Source organism: Nomascus leucogenys, chromosome 3, assembly GCF_006542625.1.
Source record: "Nomascus leucogenys isolate Asia chromosome 3, Asia_NLE_v1, whole genome shotgun sequence".
Classification (NCBI taxonomy): Eukaryota; Metazoa; Chordata; class Mammalia; order Primates; family Hylobatidae; genus Nomascus; species Nomascus leucogenys.
In genome coordinates, this window is record NC_044383.1 from 5,009,000 (window position 1) to 5,036,542 (window position 27,543).

The following is a 27,543-nucleotide window of genomic DNA, read 5'->3' on the forward strand; positions in this document are numbered from 1 at the left end:
GTTAGCCCTTCCCATACACAGGACAGCCCTGGCAATGCATTCACATGGGCGATTTTACTTACCTTGCTTAGGGCAGAGTCTTTAAACCTAGAGGTTACTGCTGTCAACATAGGACCTTTTTCCTCCTGTCACTGTTTTCCAAGATGAAGGGGAAGATTTCCCTTAGCCTACAGCATTTAGCGTGCAAACCCCTCCACCTCCACATTGTGAAACCACAGAAATCATGAAGCCAGCCTGCGACCTTCCAGTTCAGTGACAGGACAGGAATCCCTTGAGCAGTGGACGCCTCCTCTGATATTTGGAAAAGTGTCATGTTTTCTTTACAGAGAAAACTGTCAGGTTGTTGTTGGCATAAAATACAACACTTCCTGGGTTGTGATTTCCTTGTTTGCTACAAAATGTCACCTGGGCACATGACATGTTTTTATTTTGCTCACAGCAACTCTCTACTTAAGATATTCAAATGTTGCCTAGAGAAAGGCTGGCTCTACACTCGGGTCGGCCTTTTCGCAATTACAGACATTTGACTTCCTGGACAAGGAGCACTGTTTGCCCGCCAAGAGGGCTGGTGTGATGGTGCGGCTCACTTGTTTTGACTGGATGAAAAACACTCTGCAAATACATGTTTACCCTATTGATGTGCTCTTTAGAAAGCCCCTAGAACAAAGACACGCAACTACTGGCCACAGCTGGCTGTGCTGTTTTAAAAGAAAAAGAGGATGTAATGTGAATAGCATTAAAAAGGCCACCACCAGCCACACCTAGCATTGGCTATGGTTCTCGAAAGCGGACAGACTGCTCAAGTTCGCTGGTTACCTGTGCATGCTACCTACAAAACATCTATGTATCCAGCTGCTGTACTGCGGTCAACCTTAAGCTCCCATCCTGGATAGCACTTATTTGTAAATTCCTCTCTCTGTTTTTTTTTGTTGTTGTTCCATTTTTGGGTACTCTACTTGGAAGCACACTGCAGGATTTATACTTAATAAATGGTGAGTGATTTAAGAGACATTAGAAGAAAGCTTGAAGAAATATAGTATCCATGTTATTTTTTTCTTTTTGCTCCTTTGAAGGCCTAAAATAGGAAAAATCTGTCCCCCTTTAAGTCTTAGGTCCTGACAGAAGTGCAGACATCTAAATAATGTCTTCTTTTTTCTGTTGTAAATTTGGCACTTAAAATAAAAGCAAAATATAAGCAGTCTCAAGAAGGGATCTGCAAAATTCTGTTAAAGACCTAACGTGGTGCTGATCAGTAGAATCCCCTGCGAGGAGATCCTCTCCAGCCCTGCTGTGGCTTTCAAGCGTTTGGTTAAAGGAGCAGGTAGGAATCCTATCCTCAGGATGACAAATGCAAGAAAAATCAAGCTCCAGTGACCCTCTGGTTGCTCTGGTACTTTTGCACTAGAGGTTGGAGTCAAGTGAAAAATAGAAATAAAACAATTGCACAACCATCAGGGAGTGTTTTCAGGTCACGGTGAAAAATACAATCTCATCTTGAGCTGGCAATGCCAGTCACCGAGCTCCCAGCGTGCAGATGGACGGATAGAGGCCAGAACCGAACAACAAACGACGCTGGCTCGGAAAGGTGTTCTGCTTACTTTTGAACAGTTTGGATGATTTGAAAAATATGTCATGCAAACCAAAGAGCAGATTCCTTAACTGCTTCAAGTACGCCCCTGTGTGCTGGGAACGCAGCTGGAAGACCGTGGCTCAGTGGTTAGGGCAGAATTTGAGACATTCTCTCCTTTTCTTGAATTATTTGTGCCAAATGCACCCTGAGAGTGAAAAAATACAGAACCTGTTATCACAGCTTTCCCAGGAATCGGAAATTAATTTCTTGCATTTATATGCATACAGTTGTAACTCTGGACACCAGTCCTTTAAGACCCTGACTCTGGATTCTGATAACTAGACACTTCTGGCATATTTCCATCAAACGGAAATTAGGGAGCACACAGAAATATGGCCTGTTTATCAGGACTTTGTGTTAAGTTTTTGTTTGTTGGTTGTTCTTTTTGTTTTGTGTTGCCTTTTCTCCTTTGGTGCCCAAATAAAACTACTTCACCTGCAACCACACAGCCAGTCAGGCCAGATGCTGGCTGCCTCCTTACAACGCAACGCTCCAGAAATGGTACAGAGAATTGTACCTCTGACCTGCAGAGTGGCTGCGGCGACACTGCATATTTCAATGTCATTACAACAGTGATAAGACAGAAGAGAGCACTGCTCAGCCCTGGGCCCAGTCAGAGGTAATTCCGGGCATTTGCTGATGGCCTACACAATTTAAGGGGTGCTTTTTACTGTGATTGCCAGGAAGGTGCCGAGGATTACAAAATCCACTGCAGACACCTGACATAGCACAGGGCATTTGCCACTGCACACAGATACCATTTCCAGAGTGGATTCCACATTTAATCTATTTTTTAAAGTCAAGAGGTGATTTGAATAGGAAAACTCAAAAGAAACTGTATGAATACACCCCTCTCAAAAAATGGAGAAATTTTTCTGGGGGAAAAAAAATCCTCCCCTTTCCATCTCACTTGGAATAGAACTTTGGACAGCCTTTGGCATCCTTGCATAAAAAGATTCATGCTCTGTCCTGGTGGACATTAACAATGGTCAATAATGCTCATAGCGAAAAATACACCTGGCTCCGATTCTTGCCCAGAAGATATTCTTCAGAAGGACAACAATGTGCATTATCCAAAGTAGGTGTTTTCACTTAAAACTATGAGCAATCTTCCCCTATTGCATTACAGCAATCTGACAATTTCTAACACAGAGCAAGGACAGATGCTTCCCAGCTATGTTGATATTACACTTAGCTGGCTGTTCTGCCCATGTAACTCACTCCATACTTAAGAAAAAGATTGCAGGGAAAAATTAACATTTTTTTTTTCCTTGAACATTTAAGGCAAGCCCTTCTAATGGTAGAACTTTATTTTCTTCCTCATAGTAATATATAGTACTGAAATTCCAAAGGTTTCTGGTGCATTTCAACTGTCACCTCAAGTCAAAACCATACAGTTCAGCTATAAAAGAATATAATAAATTTAACCTGACCTAACTGGGGATTTTTAAGCAGCCAATTTTTTTAAATTGTGTATCTATGAGCTCCCTATTCCCACATATAAATGTGTGTGTGTGTGTGTGTGTGTGTGTTTTCTGTGTCTTGCCTGGTTCTTTCTTGAGTTCAAACTTGTGTACATACATGAAATTCTCTCTGCCTAAGTACTTTCAAAGATGTTAACTTGACATGCCACTATGGAAGAAATTGCAATTCTAGGGAAACTTTATTTTAACCTAGCCTCGTATCTCCTGAATTTTCGCTGCCATCCTGTCTTGGGTGACTACTGCAGGAGTCGGCCACAGGGAATCTTCCTCTACAGGAAATGTCTATGGAATGCGCCTGGGCACTCTGGCCCCAGCCCAGCCCTCTCGCTATTTAGCGCTTAAGGGGCTGATATTTTATACCCCCGAAGCAAACTTCCGCACTCCAATTCAGATGTAATCAATGTTTTTGTTTTGCAGCCTTTGTAGATTGAGTCTTTGTTAGGCGAGCACGTCTTGTTTCCCCAACACCCGAGGAAATCCCCGGCATCAGAGTGCCCCCAAAAGGCAGCCCGGGAAATGAGCAGGGACGCGCTGACCTTTAGCGAGACAGCTAAGGTTATGCACATAACATTTGCTTGTTTACTTTGCAAAATAAGCAACGAGTTGGAAACTCCGAGTTTCGCCTGCGCCTCCGCGCACTTAAAAAACAACAACAGGAACCCGAGGCTGCCGGTCTTTCCAGCTCCCGCGCGCGGAGCCTGTTATCTGCTTTGCTCTGTATCTATCCTGATGCAACTTTAATAACGTTAGCCAAGACTGCTCAGAAAATCACAGCTGTAGCTGGAGGCAAAAGAAAAAAAAAAAAAGGGAAAAATCCGCTAAAACGAGGTCCTTCTCCCCAGCCTCACCTAGGAGCCGGGTCACGCTGGCCTGCACGGGGGCAGGGGCCACCACCCGATCGATGGCCGCAGCAGGCTGATGGCCACTGGTCGTTTTGATGGATATGACTGTAAAAAAAAGTCCAGATTGGTTCACAGTGGACCTCAAACCATGTCAGCTAAAACCAAAGAGACAAAAAAGTGACAGCTGTGGAGAGCGCACTGCAGGCAGTCAACGGCGCCTGTGATTTATTGTTCCATCTGCCTCGCCGCTGTGAGGACAAGTTCCCCCTGATTTGGTTAAAATGAAAAGGACCTTAGAGAGCGCAACGTGGGTTTTGAAAATGTGCAGAAACTATTTTTTTTTAATTTCCTGATTTATGTCCCTTTCCCCTTTCAGAAAGTCTGTCCCGCTCGGGAGCTCGGCAGGAGTGTGGGTTTCCGCGCCTCCACCCCCAGGCCTGCCGGATTTGGGGGGTTCAGGGGTGCAGCGTCCCCATCCCACCAGGGCGCACTGCGCGGCGCTGCGGGGGGAGGCAGCCTTGGGGCGCCCCGGCGCCGGCTCCTAGCGGGCATCATGAGCTGGGGGCCCAGGGAGCCGACCCCCAAAGTTATGGCAGGGCGCAGGCTCCTCGGATGGGGGCCGGCTGGGGGACCGAGCGCCCAGGTCTGGGTCCTGGCTGCGCCCTCCCCAGCCCGCCCAGACCCGTCATTCCCTGGAAGTTCAGCCTTCTGCTCTCGGATTCTAATAAAAGTTTTATGCCGGTCAGCACATTTTCAGCCAATTTCCCATGAAGAGGCCTGTTGGTTGCGGTGGCGCGTGGAAAGTTCTGCGCTCTCCTGCCTTGGCCGGGGCCTCTGGAGCCCTGACCAGGGGCAAGCACTTCCTGGCTGGAGGTTTTAGGCCTCGCAGCTCCAACCTGGTGTCAAAAGCTGGCCTGTCTTCTGTCTCAGGATGTTGGTTTTACCTCTCAAGTGTTTCCTGAATTTGTGAAAATTCTTTTTCTAGCCGCTTGTCTATAGTGGCTTAATGCTCAAAAAAAAATATTTACTTTTTTTTTTTTGAGACAGATAAAAGGGGGGAGAATGGAGGTGGGGGGTACTGAGAAAGGCAGAGAGGCAGAGAAAGAGCAGGGCTCGGCGCTACTGTGGCGCTGGGGCGGTCCCTGGGGACCAGTTCTACTTTTGAGCATGTTCCTGTCAGGCAGGGGTCAACATCTTTTACCTCTTTTTTCCATTATTCAAAATAAGTATTGATGTTATGTTTCAGCTATTTAAAAGCCAGCTGCCTTGCTCATTTCAGATCCTTTTCCTCGTATGATTGTATGTGGTAATAGCTGGCCTGTGTATCGTCTTTCACAAAATCTAGGCTTTCAGAGCCTCAGTCTTCAAATGATATCAATCAAAATTTATGCAATTCAAAATCCATATGTATAGAGTCCCAGTTCACCTCATTTAATGATAATAGTAAACCACATGTTGTGTACATGTCTAAAACACTTTTCTCGCTCTTGACTGTGGTAACCCTAGGGGCACCCTCCTCTGCACAGCTTGCCCAAGTGAACCGCATAATACATTGATTAATACCTGGCAACAGCGGAAATCTTGAATAATAAAATGGTGAACGATGTAAATGCAAACTAATAAAACACGGGGAGCGTCGATAATATTTTAAGATGTATGTTAATATAAACGACCCAGGAAGACCTGAGAGGTGGTGGAGGCCAGTTAATCTGGATGTACGGAATTGGCTCTTGTTAACCGTCTTAACGTCCATCTTCACTCAAAATAGGCGTAATGAAGTGGGGAAAAGAAGCGATTTGGCCGAGCCCGGCTGCTCTTTTCAGGAGGAGTTAAGGGGAGGAGACCTCTGCCCCTCACCCCAGCCAGGCCAGCTTCAGAGGCAGGGTGGTTGCCTCTGCCCTTGTTCTTGAGTAGAGGGTTGGGGTAGGGGGAGGGGAAGGAAGCAGAGGACCACCACGGAATCAGTTCATCATTGTAATACCTTAATCCTAGGTGGGAAAAATTAAAGTGGGATTTTAGAGAGTTCATTTGCATTAGCTTTGAGACCTGGTCAACATAATGCTTGAGGTTTTTTCAAGAAATGGCTGATAAGTAGGTGGTTCAATAAGACATGAATGAGTTCACTGGGCTTGGGGTTACCTTCTGATAGGCGTGTTAGACTCATGCGCAGACTTTATCACCAGGCAGATGAAATCCTTCCTATGATCTGTTTTTATCAAAAGCAAAATGGGTAGCCGTTCCTCGTTGCACAATAGCATTTGCCTCTGACAGGATGCGTTATTTACTTCGGGTTTAATATACATTACAAGTAAGATTTGCTTTCATAGAAAAGCATGAAACATTTGGCAAAGGGAGAGCTGAGCATTTTCCTTAATTTGTTTTGGCAAATCTGAAAAATAGAGGTCGTTACACACATCTCTCCACTCCAGAAGCATAACTAGAAACAAAATATTTTAAGAACATCGAGATTGTAATTAAAAATACCACAGCAGTTTTAGGACCAAGAAGGCATGAGGCAGTGAGTGTCACTCTCTGCTGCAGTTCCCATGGAGTGGCTTCTAGAAGGAGCAGAAAATTAGAGGTGCAGGCCCTGCAAGCATTTTTTTTTTTTGAAATACTTAAAAACACAAAATAACACCAATTATTCAACATCAGACTAAATTAGTTTCTTTTTTTTCCCCAAAAACAAGCCTTTGTGAAGTACCTATGTGTATGTTCACATTTCTGTCATATGATATTTCGCGTTTACATGAACATTCATATTGAAAAATTAAGCACGCTTTTGTTTTGATTAACTGCAATCGGTTCCTAAAACCACAAGGTGAAAACGCAGCTTGCGCCAGCCACATCTGTGTCTTCCTCTTCTGCCCTCCAAATGAGCCACGCCGAGGCAGGGAAGCTGTTGACAAATTAATACTTTAAGAAAATAAACTATGGTCATGTTCAACATAGAGCAACTTTATCCTGATTAATTTGTGTTGGAGGCTCTCCAGCCCCCATTGACAAAGCCCCGCAGTTTGTACAAATGTAATTTCCTAATATTTACATGAGGAAAGCCTCAGCAGTTAAGCTTTGCCTCCAGTGTGAGTTTGTGGTTTGTAAAAAGACAATAAAAATACAGAGAGGTAATTGTAAGCACATTTGAAAAAGAAAGGAAAAAAGAAAGGATTTTTTTTTCTATCCTGCTCTTTGCATAGCCCTGTAAAAATGGGCTGTGTGTGCAGACTCAGGAAGGGAAGCCAGCGTTCAGCTGGCGAAGTTTTAAGTAATGTAACACCTAATACTTAATAATGTATCCCTGCAACTGAATACAGCTAACGAGCCCGCAGAACACCCACGGTTGCTCTTAACATGCATCTTTTGCATCCTGGCATAATTCATCTTTGTCCATCTACATGGTCTTGTCATTTTATGCCTTTATTTATATCGAATGTGAGGCACTTGTATGACTATCTGATTGAATAAATATGAAAAAAGAAAAATGCAGTTGGAATGTGTTGCTTTGTTCTGAGAATATTAAAAAAAATAACCTTTACTTTTAATGAGATTTTCTCCATCAGTTTACACAATTTTCCAGATGCAAAATGAGCTTTTGGCTGTAAAATATTTTATCACATTGTCTTACACAATAAAGATTAGATGTTTTCTCTCTCTCAACTGCACTGCAATTATTTTTTAGTGTTTGCAAATCATAATATCATTTAAAAACCATATTTTATACCTCATCTAAAATACTTTTATAGCAGTATGATGAAAAAAATAACATCTATTTAACTACTCTTTTTAAGTGGCTGTTATGTGCTTTAGTATAATTTCCCAGGAAAAGGCATAGCTAAAAAGCTTAGCTTTCCTTGAAAACAAATCTCCCAAGCAACATCTTTGCAAAAATCCCCAGAATTTAATTCCCTGGACTAGAAAGCCCAGAGTGGCGGAATGTAAAAATAGTAGCCCTGTCATTTCACATTCATTAAGTGTGAAACTCAGAAATTAATAATGTAAAAATATGCTTTTTAATTAGTCTTACATTCTGCCCAATGTACTTAAATGGGATCAGCGGCTCCCTAATGATTTTTTTCTTAATAAAGTATTAGCCAGTGATGCACTGAGGTTGACAGGTATGATAAACTGGAAAGTACTTTTGGAGGCGTATGAATGATACCAAAATAGTACTCACCCATTTAAATGTAATTAACATCAGGGAGCAATATTGCAAGAGAAGCCTGCAAGATTTTTATTTCAGAGTTTTTTTTCATTTCTTATTTTATGAGTAGTTTGATGATTGCAGCAGTGATTTTATAATTTAATTACCTTTGCTGAAAGCTAAGCTTCGACTAATAGCAGGTCAACAGGATCATAAAGCAGCCTTCAAAAATATTAAAAAGAAAGTAAATCCCTTTCAGTGGGCTCTCCAAGTATTCTGTGTGTGTTTACATATAGAGAGATACAGATCTGCAGAGAGAGGGATACAGTAGTTCCCCTATATCCAGGGCTTCACTTTGCACAATTTCAGTTACCTAAGGTCAACCGCAGTCTAAAAATGCAAATGGAAAATTCCAGAAATAAACAATTCGTAAGTTTAAATTGTGCCCCATCCTGAGTAGCGTGATAAAGTCTCTTGCCATCCTGCTCCGTCCCTCTCTGGACATGAATCATTCTTTGGCCCAGCGTACTAATCTTATTTATGCTGCCTGTCCGCTCGTCACTTAGTGGCTGTCTGGGTTATCAGATTGAAAAAACACATAGCAGGTATGGGTTCGGTACTGTCCACAGTTTCAGGCACCCACTGGGGGTCTTGGAAGCAAACGCTTCAGATAAGGGGGAGGACTCCTGTATGTAGATCTAGATAGATGAAGACGTGTAGATGCATAGATGCAGCCTTCCTGAGCATGTGTTAGTTCAGGAAAGATTCCACTTGGGGTGTTAAGGACCATCGGGAAGGAAGCCTGGTCACTTGTCCTCTGGAAAGACTTGATGGCAGGAAGTCTTAAACATTCAAATTTGGGAAAAGGCAAAAGAAGGCCTGAAAAGTGCATTTGATCAGGGCATAAATATGAAAAATCATTGCTGAATAAGAGACTCGAGTCCATTGTCATCTGATTACCCTCTAATGCACAGTCTCCTGAAGACAGCAGCAACTTTGAATGGCTTTACTATTCTAAGTCACCAATAATAAATGGAAAATAGATTTCTTAACAGATTAACATGCTGACTGTCAGGAGTGTTTATTCAAGGACTTCTCCTCGGATCTCTGAGTAGCAGAGTCCCAAATGATGGTCCCCTTCAACTCGGTCAACAAGAAAAGAGTGACAGGACATATAATATATGACAAAACCCTAGGGAGTCTTGAGTTTGTCCCTTACCAAGAGGGTGGGCTACATGGCCAGGTTCTGTAGCCCTTCTGGGAGAACTCCTGGAAGCCAGTGGGAGGCTGGAAGCTCATGAGGCACCTGTCTGATAGACACTCCTGGGTGGCCGTAGACTCATCCCAGCAGCTGAAGGACCAGCCTGGAGACCACCTCACTCATGCTTCTGATGCCTGGTCCATCTGCCCATGGAGCTAACAGAGCCCCAGGACTTTCTTTTTTAACTTGCTTCAAGAACAAAGCGGCAGCAGAGCCATGACTTATTATTTATTGGGAATATTAACAGCCTTTGTTGAGATCTCATAATACCTGTGTGTTCACGTGGTCAAGAAGCAACTTGGAACCTGAGGTCAATCAGTTGTCCACCTCTGTGTGCAGTTCAGCTCAGTGATGATAAGACCTGTCCCTACCTGCTAACAAGGTAACAAGCCTGATTTATTCTGAATTTGCAACTCCCCTCATTTATCTGTTCCTTCCCTTGCACTGATATATTTACACCAGTTTGCAACACTGACGGAAATCCCTTAAAGAGAAGATACACGAGCTATGTTAGGAAAATGTTTGATTGCTTGATCATGAGATGTGCTTTCTGTATTTTACACAACCTTTACCTATTATCAATCATTTCTTTATTAGAAAGAAAAAGGGGAAGATTGTATCCAGAATACAAATTTTCATACTTTCTTAAAATTCAGCTGAACAAAATCCCAACTAGAAGCTCCCTAAGAGAAGGGTGGGTGTTTTCCTTGCTCGAGGAGGCATAACCAGCTGCTAGAATCCTGCCCAGGGCACATGCGCAAAATGAATGTGAATGAGTGAAACAATGTCAGATATGACGTTTCCTCTGCGTGCCAGAGCCTCACTGTCAGCTCTGATCCAGTCAAAACCTTGAGAGCTGCGTTCTTCTTAGTTCTTTTCTGACATAAAATGGAAATGCATTCTTCAGCTTTTCAGCCTATCGCACAAAATACCTAAAAAGTCATTACCACAATAAAGCTGCAAAAAAGCCAAGTATTGGAGGCATCATGGGAATGGAACCAGTCTTTATCACCTTTAACCACACAAGACATCTTCTGTTCCTCAACGCATGGGTGGAAACCCAGCCTTCGTCTCTGATGCTGCCAGGCTGGGTGTTTCATTATTGGCATGTTTCTGATGATTGGCAATCCATTTACCTAAAAGTATAGCTAATAACCACAGATTTGTCTACTGCAGAACAGATTATTTTTCTGTTACTATGTTACAGAATTTATCCTTACTGGCGATTCATTCTACTTTTGTTGGAGAGACATACCAAAATGTTAACTAACTTCTTGACTAGCAATAATTTTAATTATATTCATTTTTTATGAAGAATTATGCCAAAATATACATATACACTTGTTTATATGTTCTTAAATAAAACAGATTTTTAAAAGGTGATTTTTTTTTTTTCAGAGGGAGTCTCGCTCTGTCGCCCAGGCTGGAGTCCAGTGGCACGATGTCAGCTCACTGCAAGCTCCGCCTCCCGGGTTCTTGCCATTCTCCTGCCTCAGCCTCCCGGGTAGCTGGGACTACAGGCGCCCGCCACCATGCCGGGCTAATTTTTTGTATTTTTAGTAGAGATGGGGTTTCACCGTGTTAGCCAGGATGGTCTCGATCTCCTGACCTCATGATCCGCCCACCTTGGCCTCCCAAAGTGTTGCTATTACAGGCGTGGGCCACCACGCCCGGCCTAAAAGTGATTTTAATAATCTGGGACTTTAATAAAATCTCACTGAACTTAAACATTTTTTGAGATTACTAGGGGTGCTACATGATTAAAATAGACTTCTTGTATGAAATTGCATTCTACACAAAAACAAAACCAATTAAAACTAAGTGAAAACCACTTCTGAACAAGCCAGCATAATATTCAAGAGCCAGTCTTCAAGATATGATCATGCCCAGCCCGATAGATTCTATTTATTGAATGTTGTTCATGACATCATTTGCAAATGAGGGAGCTGAGGCCCAGAGAGTCCCGGGCGGGGACTTATCTGAAGCTACGCCCCATCTAAAGGATGCTCAGGGAGGCAACACTTGACACACACCAGGGAGTTTTCAGAGGTCATGGGGCTTCACTCCACTGCCCTGAATCCTCCCTGAGGATGATGCTGTGGCCTACTGACATCACACCTGTGGTGTTCCTACCTCTCTGGGTCCCGACATGCAGATACCTTTGAATGTTATGGTTTGGGAAACACATGTAGTCACCCCCAACCTGTCGAGCCTATTTGGGGATCATCACATGTCACACGAGCACTGTATGGGCCGTCATTCAGACAGTGAAAGTTATAAACTATGTCAAGGTCAACCCAGGTTGTTTCTATTGACTTAATTGCACATTTGATTAAGGCATGCTTACAAATAAATAGTAGCTATTACCAAAAAGTTTCACATAAAAATAATATAAGATTGTATCTCAGTTCCAATGAGTCCTCTTAGTTTCTTTGCCCACCCTCATTTTCTTCCTTCTTTTCTTTACTCATTCCTTTCTCTCTTTACTGTCTTCCTTCCCTTTTTTCTTCCTTCCCTCCTTTCTTCTTGTCCTTTCTTTCTAAGTCCCAAACCCAGATGTGAAATCAAGTTGTCTTTCTGTCTTACTTCATTCTTCCTCTTGGAAAATATGACTTAGGCCATTCCCTTCAGGGGAGTTTAATTGATTTCCTGAATGAAGGGAACTTACAGGTGGAGTGTAAGTGTCTCTCTATGGAGAGACAACCAGGGTCTCTCATACCACCAGGAAGATCCTGGCAGCCAGCCTACTGTTTTCTGGAAACTTTAGGGTCAAACTGTGGTCAATCCAGGTCCCTGCAGGGCTGAACAGTCTATGAGTCACAGAGGGCTGTTGACATGCCCATCTCCTCCCATGACAGACCTAGGGGGCTACAGGGTATGCTGATCCCAGACCCATCAAGAGAGCAGCTCCAGGCAGACAGGAGGTGCCCACTGCTAGCCTGGCCTCCCCTCCAAGGCCACTCCACTTACCAAGGGGTGACAATCCCAGAGCACCCCTCCTCTGTTTGTGGATCCACAAAGGGTTGCAGTTTGCTTAAGTGTGAAATGAAATCAGAGACATTAATGGAGACTTACAGACAAATCACTGAACACTAAAGGAAGCAGCAGTAGCACACACCAGGAAAGTCAAAAGACCTGGTTCTAAGGGACGCGCGAGTCCCAACCCTGGGACAAGGGAGCAGAGGACATCATACTGGGGATGTGCTTCCTTCCCGGAAGGACGGGCAACAGCTCCCACAACAGGCTTTCTTAATGGCCAATCCATGCACTGGCATTTGTGCAGGAGCCGGAGGGACTGCTTGTTTACCGATTGGATGAAAGAACATGCTGCAGGGTTAGGAACACAGGACCAAGAGAGACCTGGGAAATCCAAGGGACATGAGTGAAATACAAACTGCAGCAAATGGGCCAGGTGCAGGAATTCCAAGGATCCAATTACTCTGAAGTTTTCTGCAGTCCCAAGAAAACTGGAGAGCACGGGACAAAGACACGGCCTGGCGATGGAGGATCCTTGTCCAGAACCTCTCTTGGCTCCAGCCACAGGAAGTGCCCGCAGCCCTACTGCTGGCCCTGGAATCTGCCTCATCCCGTTCCAGTCTACCTTCAACAAGGGAAGGAGAAGCTCTCCCTGGCACCATATTTAGGAACAGATCTGAATTTCCGATGGAAACGCAATATGGATATTCATGATGACGCTCAATTGAGGAAAGAACAAACCTGTCCATCATTAGGTTTGTAAACATCCACACAGTGAAGTGATGGGTGGAAGGTGTGCAATTGGTTCATTTAGGAATTTAGGAAGCCTTAATGTTTATCATAGATTAATACACAGATCATATGTGTGTGTGTATGTGTGTGTGTGTGTGGTGTGTAGACTATGTTTATTCTCTTTAGTAATCAGCTGAAACTGCAATGAAAAAAGTTTCCTCCCACAGCTATGTTTGGGCAGTGAACATTCTTAGTCCTGAATCTCACCCCCTCCACATTGTGTCCAAAGTATATTCCCCCGTCTAGCATGAAGAGTATAGTTTCAAGAACCCCTCTTCAAACATGAGACTCAGGGGAGACAGGGTTTGAGCTAAGGTCTTCTCTGCGCTGTCATTAGGACTGCGATAATGGTGTACAGTGAAGAGAAAAATAACAAAATGAGTGCTGGCTATTTCCTTCATTAGGCAGGCCAAATATTTATGTATATATTGTAGGATGGACCCACTGTGTTTCGGCTCAGAAATTGCTATTGGGCTGCCAGCTGATTTTAAAAGGCAGTATCACAGCTCTATAGTAAGAATAAAACATTATCGAGGTCTATCATGTGCAGGGAACATTGTCTGCTTGGTGGAGCTCAACTCTATCCTGAGAGCAAGATGAGATGTACTGGGACACGAGGGCCAGGAGGAGGCTGTCCAAGGGATGTCAATCAACACTGAAGTCCATTTAAATATTGCCAGAGAAAGAGACACTTGGCGATTCAGGACGAATAATCCTGAATCAGTTGTTGGCCAAATTGGGGTGCCATATTCTTTGATCAGAGGCATGACGGGCCTGGCAATTCATCACACTCTTGGAAAAACTCCTGAATGACAACAGCAGGTGGTGATGAACGGCGCCAAAGGATGGAGATTGGGAAGCTTCGTGAGGTTCACCCCTGGAGAACTCTCCACTCTGGGGAGGGGTCCAAAGACTGAACCTAAAGCCTGATTCCTTCTTGTGGGGGCCACTAAGTCAAGCTTGCCAAAGTCTGTCTTTGCAAGGAGGAGGCAAGAATTGGTTTCTGCCCAAATGACCTCTAAGTTTAACCTGGAATAAGGACATCTTTGTAGGCTCAGAATTCAATCTGCTGTTGTAGCCTCAGAGTTAAAGAATTGTCTGCTACAGAAGCCAGAGCCTGAAACTGAAAAGGGTTCAAATTCTTGTTGAGTGATGCCACGTATTTGGCAGACCTGGGTAACCTCTAAGCTCATTCTTTTAAAAAGCCATTCTCCTATCATATTTGATTTTTTAAAACTAGTAGTATAAATGTGATAGTTTATACTAGATAGTCTAAATTTGATAGTTTAGTCACCAGAAAGCGTGATGACTCATTTCTCTAGGTGCCTCTTCGCAGTTAAAATCCAAAATACTACTAGGAGTAAGAAAAAAGAAAAAACATTTCAGACCTTCCATAATCCTTAACTAGACACTTCCACTAATGAACAGCAGATGGGGCTACAAAAATCACCAGATTAAAAACATGGGGTGGAAAAGAACCTTTTAACCTAAAAACCAATTCATTCGGAACCATTTCGAAACATAAACAGGGCTCCTGTTTGTGGTTTAAGACGTCGGTGTGTCTGTTTCCCGCCAGAGCTTTTGCACCATATTCCTGATGTGCTTATGAGTTCAAACTGACTTAATTTTTTAACACGGCAGATTTTTAAATAGTTTTCATCCTGTGTTCCTCTAATAATGTTACAATACAATTTGCTAAAAGACAAAAATAATTATCTATAGTTAATTTAATCACAGAGACCCCACCCACCAATGTCTCAGAATCAGGATAAAACATGCTATATATAGTCCTGTTACTACGTTCATGCATGTCTCATGCACACACACAGGTATTCGTGCACGCAAATTCTTTAAGTAATTATTTTTCAGTAGATTTAATAGCCTGCACCAACCACAGTCGGGAGAAATTCATGTATCAAGCTGCAGGCAGCGCACAAACTTGTGTGAAAATGAGGCACAAATACAAGGGACAGAGCGCGTCGGTCAAGAAGTGTCGCGTTGAAAAACTGCACAAATCAAACCAGGAAATCAATTTCTCCCACTAGACTCTCAAGTCAAGGAAACAGTCCCTGTGATTTCCTTGAGAAAATAGGAGTGAGCCAGCCCAGAGTGGCCACTGCACTGGGCAAGCCCCTTCCGAGGCTCACCTGCTTCCAAGGCGTTTTCTTAGCCGCCAGCGAGGTCCATCTGGGGAGAGAGCTGAGCAAGCGGCAGATGGACAGATGCCACTTCTGGACAAATCCAGTCCACAAGTGTGTCAGTAACTTGAAAGCCACCAGATCTGGCTGTGCATTTGGGTCCACCGTTAACCAGATAAAGGAGAAAGCTCCTGCCACTGGCAAGGAGGAGAAGGGCTGCCAAAGGAGAGTTGCGATTCTCTGCCTGTGATATAGACTGGAGCAATTAACAAGTATAAATTGTTTCAAAATAAGCTTAAATCTGCATTTTATGTGTGCAAGTTTCCAGCTGTAATGGGATTATGATGTCAGCAAAGGGAGAGAAGTCCGCAGCTGCGGAGGGCTATGGGGGTAGCAGGCAGCTGTTAAAATAGAGAACTAACGGCGATTAATTCTTATTATGTGTTTGCAGATTTCACAAGGAGTTCAAGACCCAACTCTTCCCACGAGGCATGAAGGAGGCAAGTGCCTGGACTGTCACATTCCCCAACCCAGCCTTTTTGTCATTCATGTTTCAATTGGATTCAGCGCTTTTACCAGCCCAGACACTCTGAGTGTCTGCTGGGTCACACTCACGGAAGATAGCCGAGAGTGACGGCTTGCACTGGTGCCCAGCATCACCACGACCAGGTGTTCATTGGCTCCCCCTCCAGGAAACTTTGCTCTCAGGCCAGGGCAGGTGGCACACATTTCCAGGGACCTGGTGTCCCCAGGCTGGGCTCCCTGGCAGCGTGGAGCTCTGCAGCCCTCTGAGGTGGCCGCGCATCCTGGACGGGTGCTGCTATGTATGCAGAAACCATGAGCTCAGACCGGCCCTGGGAAACGTCACAAACAAATCGTTTTAACTTTTTTCTCCAACCATGTGCATACACGGGGCCAGGTACCAAGTTTGGTAAGAAGCTGATTCATTTCTGAGGTTTTATGTCACTTGGATCTCTGTAAAACGTGGGTGTTTCCTTGTATAGCTTTGCGTATAAAATTGGGTATTATGTTCTGGAAAGGGAAAATTAAAATAAAAACTATCATGTCACACAATATGAAAATTACATAAAATGTAGCTAAAGTAATGTTTAAAGTAATAGGATAATTTTACAATAAAAACAATCAAAATAAGAGGAAAAAAATCTTGCAAACTTTTATGCAAAATACCTCTGGTAAAAGCATTCCAAGATATAAATTGAAGTTCAGAAGTAAGTAGCCCCAAAGTCAGAACACTTGAACTTCTAGGTCTGCAGTTACCAGCAAGAGAGCACTGGAAAAGTCAGCTTCGTTATTTGTAAACTCTCTATCACAGAGGATACATCCAGCATGAAAGTCCAGTGACCTTAAAGGGAGAATAATAATCTGGCAATGATCTCACTAGATACCGGACTCGGAGCTCCAGGATCCAACCAAAATGCTCTTCATCTTAAACAGCAGGATTTTATATTCTTGCGATAGCTTTTCAGGCCCCATTTCCTGCACTTGGGGGAAGTTCTCATTTTTTGAATGTGTATGTTGGCCTAATTTAAGAAACTAGGAGGAGACTGAATTAGGAAAAGAAAGAAACACAACAGAGGCAGTGACTCAAATTGCAAGAGACCATGAGCAGAGGCTCAGAATTTGCTTGAATGGAGCCTGAAATCATGACCATTCCATTAAGGGAATCACACATTGCCTCTGTTCTCCGATAGCGCGTCTTATTTCTGTTTTTCTGCATGTGCATTTTCCACATAAGGATGCATTCCTCTGCACAGGTCAGAAGGCAGGCAGGCTGAAATGGAAATGAGGCAGAATCGGGCCTGCATCGTTTTCAGAGCGGCCTTCTGGCTTTGACATAAGTCCTGGGGCTTCAGGGATGGAAACAAAGAGCCTTGTATTCCTGCTTCCTATCTCTGGGAAGATCATATTGCTCACTCCTTGCTCCCCCTTTTCTTTATTTTAGAAAAAATAGAAGGAGAAGAATTACAGAGTTCAAACCGGGGGAAAAAAAAAAGTTTGAAGCCCGGTAAGAACACTTATGCTCTGCAGGGGAGGGAGCAGGGGCTGGCGCCCCAGATTGAATTTCAGGGCACTTGATGCAGCTGATCCTGGATCTATCAGATGCTACACAGGATTCACAAGGTTCTGTGACCTTGGGTCCACGCCTTCCTAGCTACCCTGTAAAAATGTTTTGAGCTCACCTAATTTTCCATACAGCCCTACCTTGATAACTTGATTCTTATATTGGCAGTGGTTTGCTTTCGGTTCTTTTATTTTTAAATGAAACTGGAGCAACAATTATTGTTCTATCTTTTCCTTTTTCCTTCCCTCAATAAGGAGTTTAAAGATGATGAAAACTGCATCTGAACTGCATCAGAACGCGTCCATCCCACCCTGAGTCTGTTGGTGTGCCTTGTACTTGAAGGTTACAACTTGGCAAAAATTGATCAGAGGCAAAATAACAAACCAAGATACATTTAACCTGCAGCTTAACGTGTGCGGGACCTTGGTCTTTGGGGAAGGTTGGGCCTTGGCGGGTGGCACCGAGGCCGCCTCCGAGGATGTCCTCTTCAGGACACCTTCCCGGGGGCTGCCCGAGGGCCCCGGAGCCCTTGCACAGGCCGGCAAGCTCCTGCAGCCTGCATGTGAGGGCTTTCCCATGCGTTGCAAGCTGGAGTCTAGGAGGCTTCCATTTCGCCCAGTGTCAGGGCCCAGCTGAGCAGCGGTCACAGCTGCTGTGCTCCGCAACTCTAACAGCCAAAGGTAGGGGGTCTTGGAGGTGTGCCAGGAACTGCCTGAGAGGTCAGAGGAAGGGGGAGGCTGTGGAGCTGGAGGGGGGGAGTGCGGAAGAAGGCTGTAATGGGATGGCAGGATGCCCAGGATTCATGGGGCATAAAGACGGGGAGGCGGGGTAGGGGCAGTGAAGGATTGTGGGGAGGCAGCAGCTAGGCTGCAGAAACGAGGAGAAAACTGGGATTCATCACAGAGAGTGGCCCAGAAAGACAGGTCAAATGGAATGGATTCAGCACAGAAATGTACTTTCTAATCTGGGTGCAGAGTGTCAACAAACATCTAGCAACACATCCTAAATAATAAACTGCCAAACGCTGATCGGATCCCACGGAAATGGACATTTCTTTGCACAAAGGCAAGTGTTTCCATAATTTTCACACTTCGTCTATGACAATCTACACAGGGAGGCATGACTATTGACTAAAATGAAGATATTCACAACATGATATGTAAGAGGTTTTCACAAAAACTATTCAAATTTCTGACTTGAACCAGTGATTTCTGATTTTTCCCAACGTTTTATTCCAATCTCCACTCCCCTGCTTCCGTGAAAATAAACTTTCCTCATCCTAAAGGTCAAGCAGTACAGTGCCATTGGGCTGGTTCAGAAGATGGCTGAAATGCATTCTGCTTGATGGACAAAAGAGAGACTAAAATTCCAGAGTCCACACCAGCAAAGGACAGTCACTGAAGGAAGCTCAGTGGGCATCTGTAGGCCAGAGAACAAAAGAGAACAGAGCCAGGCAGAGCCATGGCAGTGTGGGGAAAGGGGAAAGTGCTCAGAGGGAGAGAAAAAGCGGTGAGCACAGCCCCGCTGAAGACACAGGAGAAGGTGGCTTAGGACGGGCATCACACAGAGGGGTGCCCGGGTACTGGTGCTCTTTACCAAGGCTAAGTGACAGCTTGCAACGACTTGCAGTCCCACTTCAGAAGACCAGCAAGGCACCCATCCAAAGGCCACTATCTTCTCCTATTCTTATTTCCACCCATGCTTACCACCTTCCAACAAGCCTTATGCGTCACTTATTGGTTGTGTGTATCCTGCTTGGTCTGCCCCACTCCACCAGAGTATGCACCGTGAGAGTAGGAACCGCTGTCTATCTTGTCCATTGATGGAGACCACGTGCCTAGAACAGTGCCTGACCAATGGGAGCACTCCTTGAATACAATTAAAAGCCCAAGTAATGCATGAAAGAGGTAAAATGCATGGTCCTGTTAACTTTCTAAAGCACCGGTGTTTTTGTTTTACAAGAAAAACAGCACATGCAAACTTAAGAGAGTTCAGAAATAGTTATATCCACCGAGAAACACTGAGTGAGGACGCAAGATAACATGAAATTTGAGCTGGTCAAGTTTATTGCATGTCACCAGCAAGTACCTTTGGGGAGTGAGGGAATTAGCAAACAAATTCCACAAACCACTGGCAGTTATTTTTAGCGAGGTACTGGGAAATGAGAGCCTAGTGGAGAAATGGCAAGAATGGATGTGAGAGTGATTTTTAACTCGAAAAAAGATTGATCCTGATTTTTACCATCTGGAAGCTAACCTAAATCCCTAGGAAAATAAGGCTCCCTCAAGCCAAGGTAAAATTAAAGAGACATAGCAATCCATACTCATGAATCGTTCCGTAAAGCATCAGGAAGGGCTCCCTCTTATCCCGCTTTCTTGGCTGGTTGTGGAGCTTGTCTTGTACAGAATGTAGTAAATATATTTACATTGTTTATGAACATGTCTTGATTGCAGTTAAACAATTGATGGAAGTTAATCCCATTTGGTTTATATAAAAAATGGTTGTTCAGAGCCTGAAAACATATCTGAGTGATGACAAATTGGATTTACTGATTTTGGGGAGATAGCCTATAGGGATGAGGATGGATGAAAAATAACGTGGGCGGTTGGGATATTGAAGCAGGTAGATGATTTAAAGCAGCTTTGGAAGTAGTTTGTTAAAAGTGAGCTGCCACGAAAAGTTCCCACCCCTAGTTTTGGGAGCTTCCCCCCACTTCAGTCCTTAGCCAGGCCACAGCAGGTGCATCACCTCCCTCTTCCTGTGGTATCTCCACATCTATCCCCATCTCTGCCCCTGACAGTCATTTCTGGTCCTAGACCTGGGGATTGTGTGCTACTAAGTTGCAAATGACTGTGTTTTTGGCTCTGCCACCAGGTGCCTGGAGAACCACTGTGGCTAAACAGCTGTACCACGAGAGCCTCCTGATTGCTGGCCTTTACATGCAGGGAAGCTTGGCACTTTGGAGAGAGGAGCACTCTCAGCATTCAGATCATGGGCCAACCCTCTCCAATGACAGGCGAGAATAAAGTCCCACCCTGCGTGCCCTGACTCTTGACCCATGGAGCCAAACCCAAAACCTGGCTTCTCTGACAACAGCTGCTTCTCTCTCCACTCAGCATGTCTCTTTCCTTCAAAGAGAAGGAAACGTTTTTGACCCAATCCAGTTCTCAGTGACATGTGAAGAGCAAGGTCTCACCCATCACTTATTTTTAGCCCCACCTTAGAAAGCATCCAGTTGTCAAAGGCACAGAGATGACCTGTTACTTTGTTTCTACTGTTGTAGAACATTCTGGGAAAAGAGCAAAAAAAGCCTTCTTCATACCTGTAGGTGGACCCTAAGAACAATACAGCTTTTCATCCATTTCAAGTATTTAAGGGAGATATATATATATATATTTCTAACCCCATGTCATGACCAGAATGGTCTGAAGATGTATAGGCCAAGCCCTACTGCTGCTTGTTGATGATAATCCTGGTTGACCAGTTGGACCCTGAAACGCATGGTGTGGGGAAGAGGAGGGAGTCCTGGGATCTGTCCCTGAGACTCTCTGACTCTCCAGCCTGCGCAAGTGCTCTACCTCCTCAATTCTCTTTCCCTACTTATAAACCAGGGTTTAATAAGTTTAATAAGGCTGAGCACAGGGGATAATGAAAATAATGATGCTGACCATCATGCTAATGATAGCCACAGTGGCCTTTTAAATCACGCGTTGGGTCTCCATGATGCCCTCTTCTCAGCTGTACCAAGGCTCTCTGTGGGATTTCGTTACATCGGGGGTGTAGAGCCCGTACTGCACATTAACCACTGGCCATCAGATCAGGGAGCAGGGCTCAGAGTGCTGGGTCCTCAAGAGGCAAACGAATTCCTACACATCCTCAAATAATTGTGAGTTTAACTTAGGAAGTGGGCCACGCTTTGGCCGTGATTGGAGTACCATTAAGGGCCACCTTCAACACTGTCCAGCCCCAGCTGGATTCTCAAATCTACTTAGCCTTTAACATTGAGCTCCAAAAGTCAACCTTCCTTTGATGTTAGGAATCAGGACACGCAATGTAGGACTTCATGCTTGCCTGTCATTGAAGCAGGTGGGCCCACAGTCTGAATGCTTTTTCTAGAATAAGCACTTTATCAGTTTCTTCTTTGTGTCCAGTACCATGCCCTGTGTTTAATTCATTATCACCTTTGATTCTTTCATTGACTCTGCACAACTTTTCCTTTTATCTTTTACTTTGTTTTTTTTTTAAAAAAAAAACAGAGCAGGCCGGGCGCAGTGGCTCACGCCTGTAATCCCAGCACTTTGGGAGGCTGAGGCGGGCGGATCACGAGGTCAGGAGATGGAGACCATCCTAACTAACACGGTGAAACCCCGTCTCTACTAAAAATACAAAAAATTAGCCGGGCAACGTGGCAGGCGCCTGTAGTCCCAGCTACAAGGGAGGCTGAGGCAGGAGAATGGCGTGAACCCCGGGGGGTGGAGCCTGCAGTGAGCCAAGATCACGCCACTGCACTCCAGCCTGGGTGAAAGAGCGAGACTCCATCTCAAAAAAAAAAAAAAAGAGCAACAGTGAAGTTTGGGACTCACCAAATGCCCTACAGCCAATACAATGCTTGACGCCATGTGGATAAGATCTGTTACATGGTTGAAGGAAAGACCTAGGGTTTGAGCCCACAGCCCAGTGCAAGTCAGTGACAGCAAGGACAAGCTTGAGGAGGAAGGTGAATCTGAAACAGGGTGACGTTAGCAATGGCAGGGCCTGGTGACTGGAGTCCCTTTGCCTGGAGGGGATGGAAGAGGCCTCCAGGCTTGCTGGTTGCTACAAATGGAAATGATATGCTGGGGAAGCAGTGCAGTTTCTCAATGTTGTAAGCTCTGCCTGCAAGGGGGCGGGGGGTGGGGCTTGAAAACGATGCACATTTTCCCAGTCTTTAGGTTTTTTTTTTTACACTTCCCTTTTTGAGCTTTGTCTGCCTTCATTTTGTCTCTCCTCTACTTTCAAAGCTAGTTGTTTTATTGATTGAAAACCACCTTTCAGTGGCCCTCCTCCTCTGGGACTGTAACACAGGAAAGTTCTAGAATCCTAAGACTTGCATCTGGAGAAACATTCCCACATACTCTGGATTGTGTGGACTTTATGTGATAAATGCTTGTTCTGGGAACCCCCACTTCCCATCCACGGCCTCTCTGGATTCTTCAAGAACCCAAGAGCCGTGTTTACCTGGCTGGGCTGTGCTGCAGCTAAGAAGGAGGAGCACCTGGACCGCGCTCTTAGGCACGGGCAGGATCTGGTGCTCTGGCCATGGCCCCAGGGAATAAGGAAGACCCAGTTTCCTTGGAGAGGGGTCCGGGGTCAAGGCCTGGGATACTTACTTCTTCCCGCTCAGAGCCAATAATTAAAGGAGTCCTGGGATGGGTAGAAGGTAATTACTTCTTTTTCATATTCTGAGAGCCCTGCCTTGCTTCTCGTTCACCTCCCCGTCCCCCAGAAGCGGCCTTTGCAGCTGCAGACCCAACTCGGCCTTAAAGGAGGGCAGTGCTCATAGAGTAACAGGAGGCAGGGCGGGCACAGGCGCCAAGCTCAGGAAGCCTCAAGCACACAACAACAAAAGACCTGGTCTGTGCTCCCTCCACCGAGCCAGGGGCCTCCAGGCAGTTACCTCCAGGCTGCTTCAAGCCAGACTTTTTATAAACTCTTGGTCCCTAAATAACAAAGTCAAACACAAAACTCAAATAGGAGACAAAAATTGCAAACAGCTATATTTTGACGTTAGATAAAAAGAGAAAATGTATTGGTTGTGCTGAGAATTTCATGACAAATCCCACTTCGCACCATGGAAACTGTCTCAAGCTGGCATTGCAAATCTCACCCTGAGTTTGCAGGTGACCTGGACAGAGAAGGGTGAACACCTGGATGGAGAGGGTCGAACAAAGCACATCTGAGTGCTTGGATGGAGCAGAAAAACAGAGGAACAAATGGACCCGAAGAAAACAAACAAAAACTAGACTCTGCTTGGGGTAGGGGACAATTAAAATAATCATTTAAAATTTTGATGTAAGATGCAAGTTTCATTTCTATTGTGTAGAAATAAAAAGGAATCTGAGTTGAAGAATTGGCTAGAGTTTGCTTTCTTTGGACAATTAGGAATTCTTTCTAGAACAAGTCACAAATTTCAAGAGTGGCAAAGAGGAGGAAACAAGGAGGCATCTCCTGCACCCGCAGGCGCTGTTCTCAGATGGACAAGAAGTCAGGTCATGCACCAGGTGAGGAGGAGGGCGGCTGGGCAACTGGCCCCTTCCTCACTTCACTCTCTTGCCCTCATTCATTCATGCAGCAGGCATTCACTCATGATTCCAGAATCTTTCCCTTCCTCAAACTCAGCTCAAGCATCAGGTCTTGGAAGCCCACAGTTGCCTCTCCCTCCCATCCTCATATTTCCCGGCACTCAGGTGCAGAATAATGAACAGTGCTCCTCCTCAGGCCATAGCCCCTTAAGGGCAGTAATTTGCCATAGAAAGCGTGCAGTGCCGACTGGGCGTGGTGGCTCCCACCTGTAATCCTAGCACTTTGGGAGGCTGAGGCGGGCAGATCACTTAAGGTCAGGAGTTCGAGAACAGCCTGGCCAACATGGTGAAACCCTGTCTCTACTAAAAATACAAAAATTAGCTTGGCATGGTGGCACGTGCTTGTGATTCCAGCTGCTCAGGAGGCTGAGGCAGGAGAATCGCTTGAACCCAGGAGGCAGAAGTTGCAGTGAGCTCAGATTGCACCACTGCACTCCAGCCTGGGAAACAAGAGTGAAACTCAAAAAAAAAAAAAAAGAAAAAACAAAAGGAAGGAAGGGAGGGAGGGAGGGAGGGAGGGAGGAAGGAGAAAGAAAAGAAAGAAATTAAAAGAAAAGGAAAGAAAAGAAAGAGAGAGAAAGTGTGCAGCACCTTATCTGACCCTGTCCCCAAATCAGTGCCAGGCCCTTGGAGGTTCTCGGTAATGCTTCCTGAAGCTCATAGAAGAGTGTATAGTAGAATGCTTTGGATGGCTTGGGTGCTAAATCCATCATTGTGACTATCACAAGAACATGTCTGTCATTATGTATATGATGGCATCAAGGCGCCCTTGTGAACAGCCACATGAGGGTACAGATGAAGTAGAATGGCTTCTTGGAGGACTGGGTGAGGATGACTACCTTGGATAAGGGGAAAAGGCTCCCTAGGGAAGGTTTCCATCTACCACTTCTTCCTAAAGGGATGTGTGTGGAGCTCTGTCAGCCTGCTAGGTGCCAGTGATGACTCAGCTGTACAAGGCAGACGTGGCCCCAACTATGTATGTGAAGGTCACCATCCACGTGGGAGTGGCTGACCAGTAAACAGTCAGTGATACTGCAGAGTTTTAGGGGATATGACCACAGAGAGAGGGATGCCAGGGCGTGCGTGTGAGAAATGCCTCAGCCAGGCCTCAGAGGCAGGGCCAGCCTCCAGGATGAACAACATGTCAGTGAGGAGCCAAAGGCTGGGGGTGGCAGACGGGCTATGGAGGGCGGAGCCCACCTATCTAGGGCTGAGTGGAAGGAATTTGCAGACAAGGACAGTCCTTAAGACTTTAGTGAATACAGCAATGAGGCTGAGACATGGACATGGAATGCAAGGTGAATTAAGGCCAGAGTGAACAGCAACCCATGTTGACCTGTAGACTTGTGCAAGCCGCTGTAAAGGTCTAAGCAGGTAAGCTACATATTCAGGCTGGACACACCTAAAGATGGCATGAGGGCAGGAGGGCCAGCTTCGTGCACCAGGGCCTCTGAAAGATCACATTGCCTTTTGTTGGATGGTGCCAACAGCTCCCTTCTCAGAAGCGGAAACCCCAGGAGATGCCTCAGTGACAGACATCAGGCCACAAACTAGAGACCCAGGCAACAGAGCGTGGGCCTGGACTGGCACTGACCTTGGCCATCCCTGGATTCCTGACATGGGGAAAGTTACCCTTTCCTGAGCTTCCATTTCTTTGTCATCAAACTGAAAGGATGAAATGTTCTTGAAGGTCCTTCTCAGCCCCATGCACTGTGACGGAGGTTATTTCTCTGCAGGAAGCAGAGCAACTGGCACACAGAAGAGAAAGTAGAGGCTGCAGCATCTGCAGACGGTTTTGCAGTGTGAGTCACAGGAGCAGTGGGCTTGTCCATGAGAAGGGCCAGCCCCTCGGGGGAAGGCATGACTGCAGGACCTCCCTCTGTGTGGCGTCTACCAGGGACACATTGCTCATCTCTGCAGCAGGGCTCCATGGCAGGGAGGTGGGGCGGGCTGTGCTGCTGCTGTTGCTGCTGCAGAAATGCCTCTGGGTTGCTAATACTAATGATGTTAAGAGTGTGCAGTGCAAAATTTAGTTTACGGAGAAAATGACTCTCTGGAGAAGGCTGAAGTCCACAGTGGGTCAGCCAGACCATGATTCCCTGGCAGAGTCTTAGCGACTTCTCAGACGAATGAGGTCCCCCACCCTTAGTGGATGGGGACAACAGTTACTGCACATGTCGATGGCTTTTCATGTGACTTAACACCATCACTGTACCAGGGATATCACTTATATTTGCTTAGATGTGGCTCAAAGTTTCTTAGAGTAGGCAGGAAGAGTAGCTCTCCTTGGCCTCCTGAACTGACTCTCTTTGGCTGAGGTGGGTGGGGTGGTGCCTGGGTGAAGTGGGGGCTGTAGGGGCACGGGGGTGAACTCACCTGCTCCTGTTCTGGTAGTTGACCCTCCGGTTGGCTGACAAGAAAACAAATGGAAGGAGACAGAGTACAGAGGAGAGAGGTGTTCAAGCCAGAGAAAGTTCCAGAAAGAATAGTTGCCCGTGTTCGCAGTGGCTCACGCTTGTAATCCCAGCACTTTGGGAGGCCGAGGCGGGCGGATCATGAGGTCAGGAGATCGAGACCACGGTGAAACCCCATCTTTACTAAAAATACAAAAAAAAAAAATTAGCCGAGCGTGGTGGCGGGCGCCTGTAGTCCCAGCTACTCGGAGAGGCTGAGGCAGGAGAATGGCGTGAACCTGGGAGGCGGAGCTTGCAGTGAGCCGAGATTGCGCCACTGCACTCCAGCCTGGGCGACAGAGCCAGACTCCGTCTCAAAAAAAAAAGAATAGCTGCCCGTGTTATGTAGAGACCAGGGCCTCTCTGGCGTTAGAACCTCTAGACAGAGTGCTGTTCGGTTCCTTTGGTCATTTTCATGAGTATCAAAGGACATGCTTGTGCCATCACTGGGAACTGGAGTCCCTTTAGCAAATGGCCCTCCTGCCCTACCTCAGCAGAGGGGACAGCCCTGCGGGGGAGGACCAGCCGCCATCAGGAAAGGTCTGACTCTTGCACACCAGTCCGCAGGTAGGGGAGAAAACAACCGTGACTCACAGCCTCATCTTAAAACACTTTTCTTGATGAAAGAACTATTAGGTAAGTAATGCATTTTCTATTTATCACCTAAGTGAAGCCTCACTGAAAGCAATTGGGCAGGGCAACTCCGTGAAAATAAAGCTTGAAATTTGATAGCAAACATTTCTTCCATTTTACAGAATGGTCAATATTTTGGATTACACCCACACAGACTCTGGATGCCAGACAAAAACCCACCCTTGCAACTGAGTGTTGCAAGAGCAGCTTGGAACACTCCTTCTCGAATTACATCTAAACCTGAAACATGTTGGGGACCCAACAGCAAGACACGGGTGCCCATTTAGTCAGAATCCACATTGCCAAGGCAAAAGTAGCCTAGGCGTAAGCGTTGGGAGCCAACAGCACGGGAGAAGAGTGTTGGAAAGGCTTTGCGAAAAAGACTGAACACAGGGCCTGGAAGGTTGAAATGGAGTCAGAGCAGCCCCTCTGACTAGAGGGGTCCTGCCGGCTCAGCCCGTCTCCGTGCCCTCTGGTTTGTATCATCTCCAAATATCAAAAGCAGCCATCAGAGGTTATGTGGAGGGGAGGGGGAGCTTTCAGCCTCGTCGACACTTCCCAGGTGGCTCCAGCCACCGCAATTCTCTCTCTTGTGACTTTTTCACCAAAATGAAATCTTGTCTGTAAGCTGCCCTTGCCTGTGTTTTGTTATTGTTCATATTTTCCTTGAAGAAGTGTGAGGCAGCTAAAAGCATTCCTTTGGAGACGCTATCTAATCAGCCGAGGATTTCCAGAGGCCTCACAGAGGGCTGTGCGTGTGTAAGGGTGT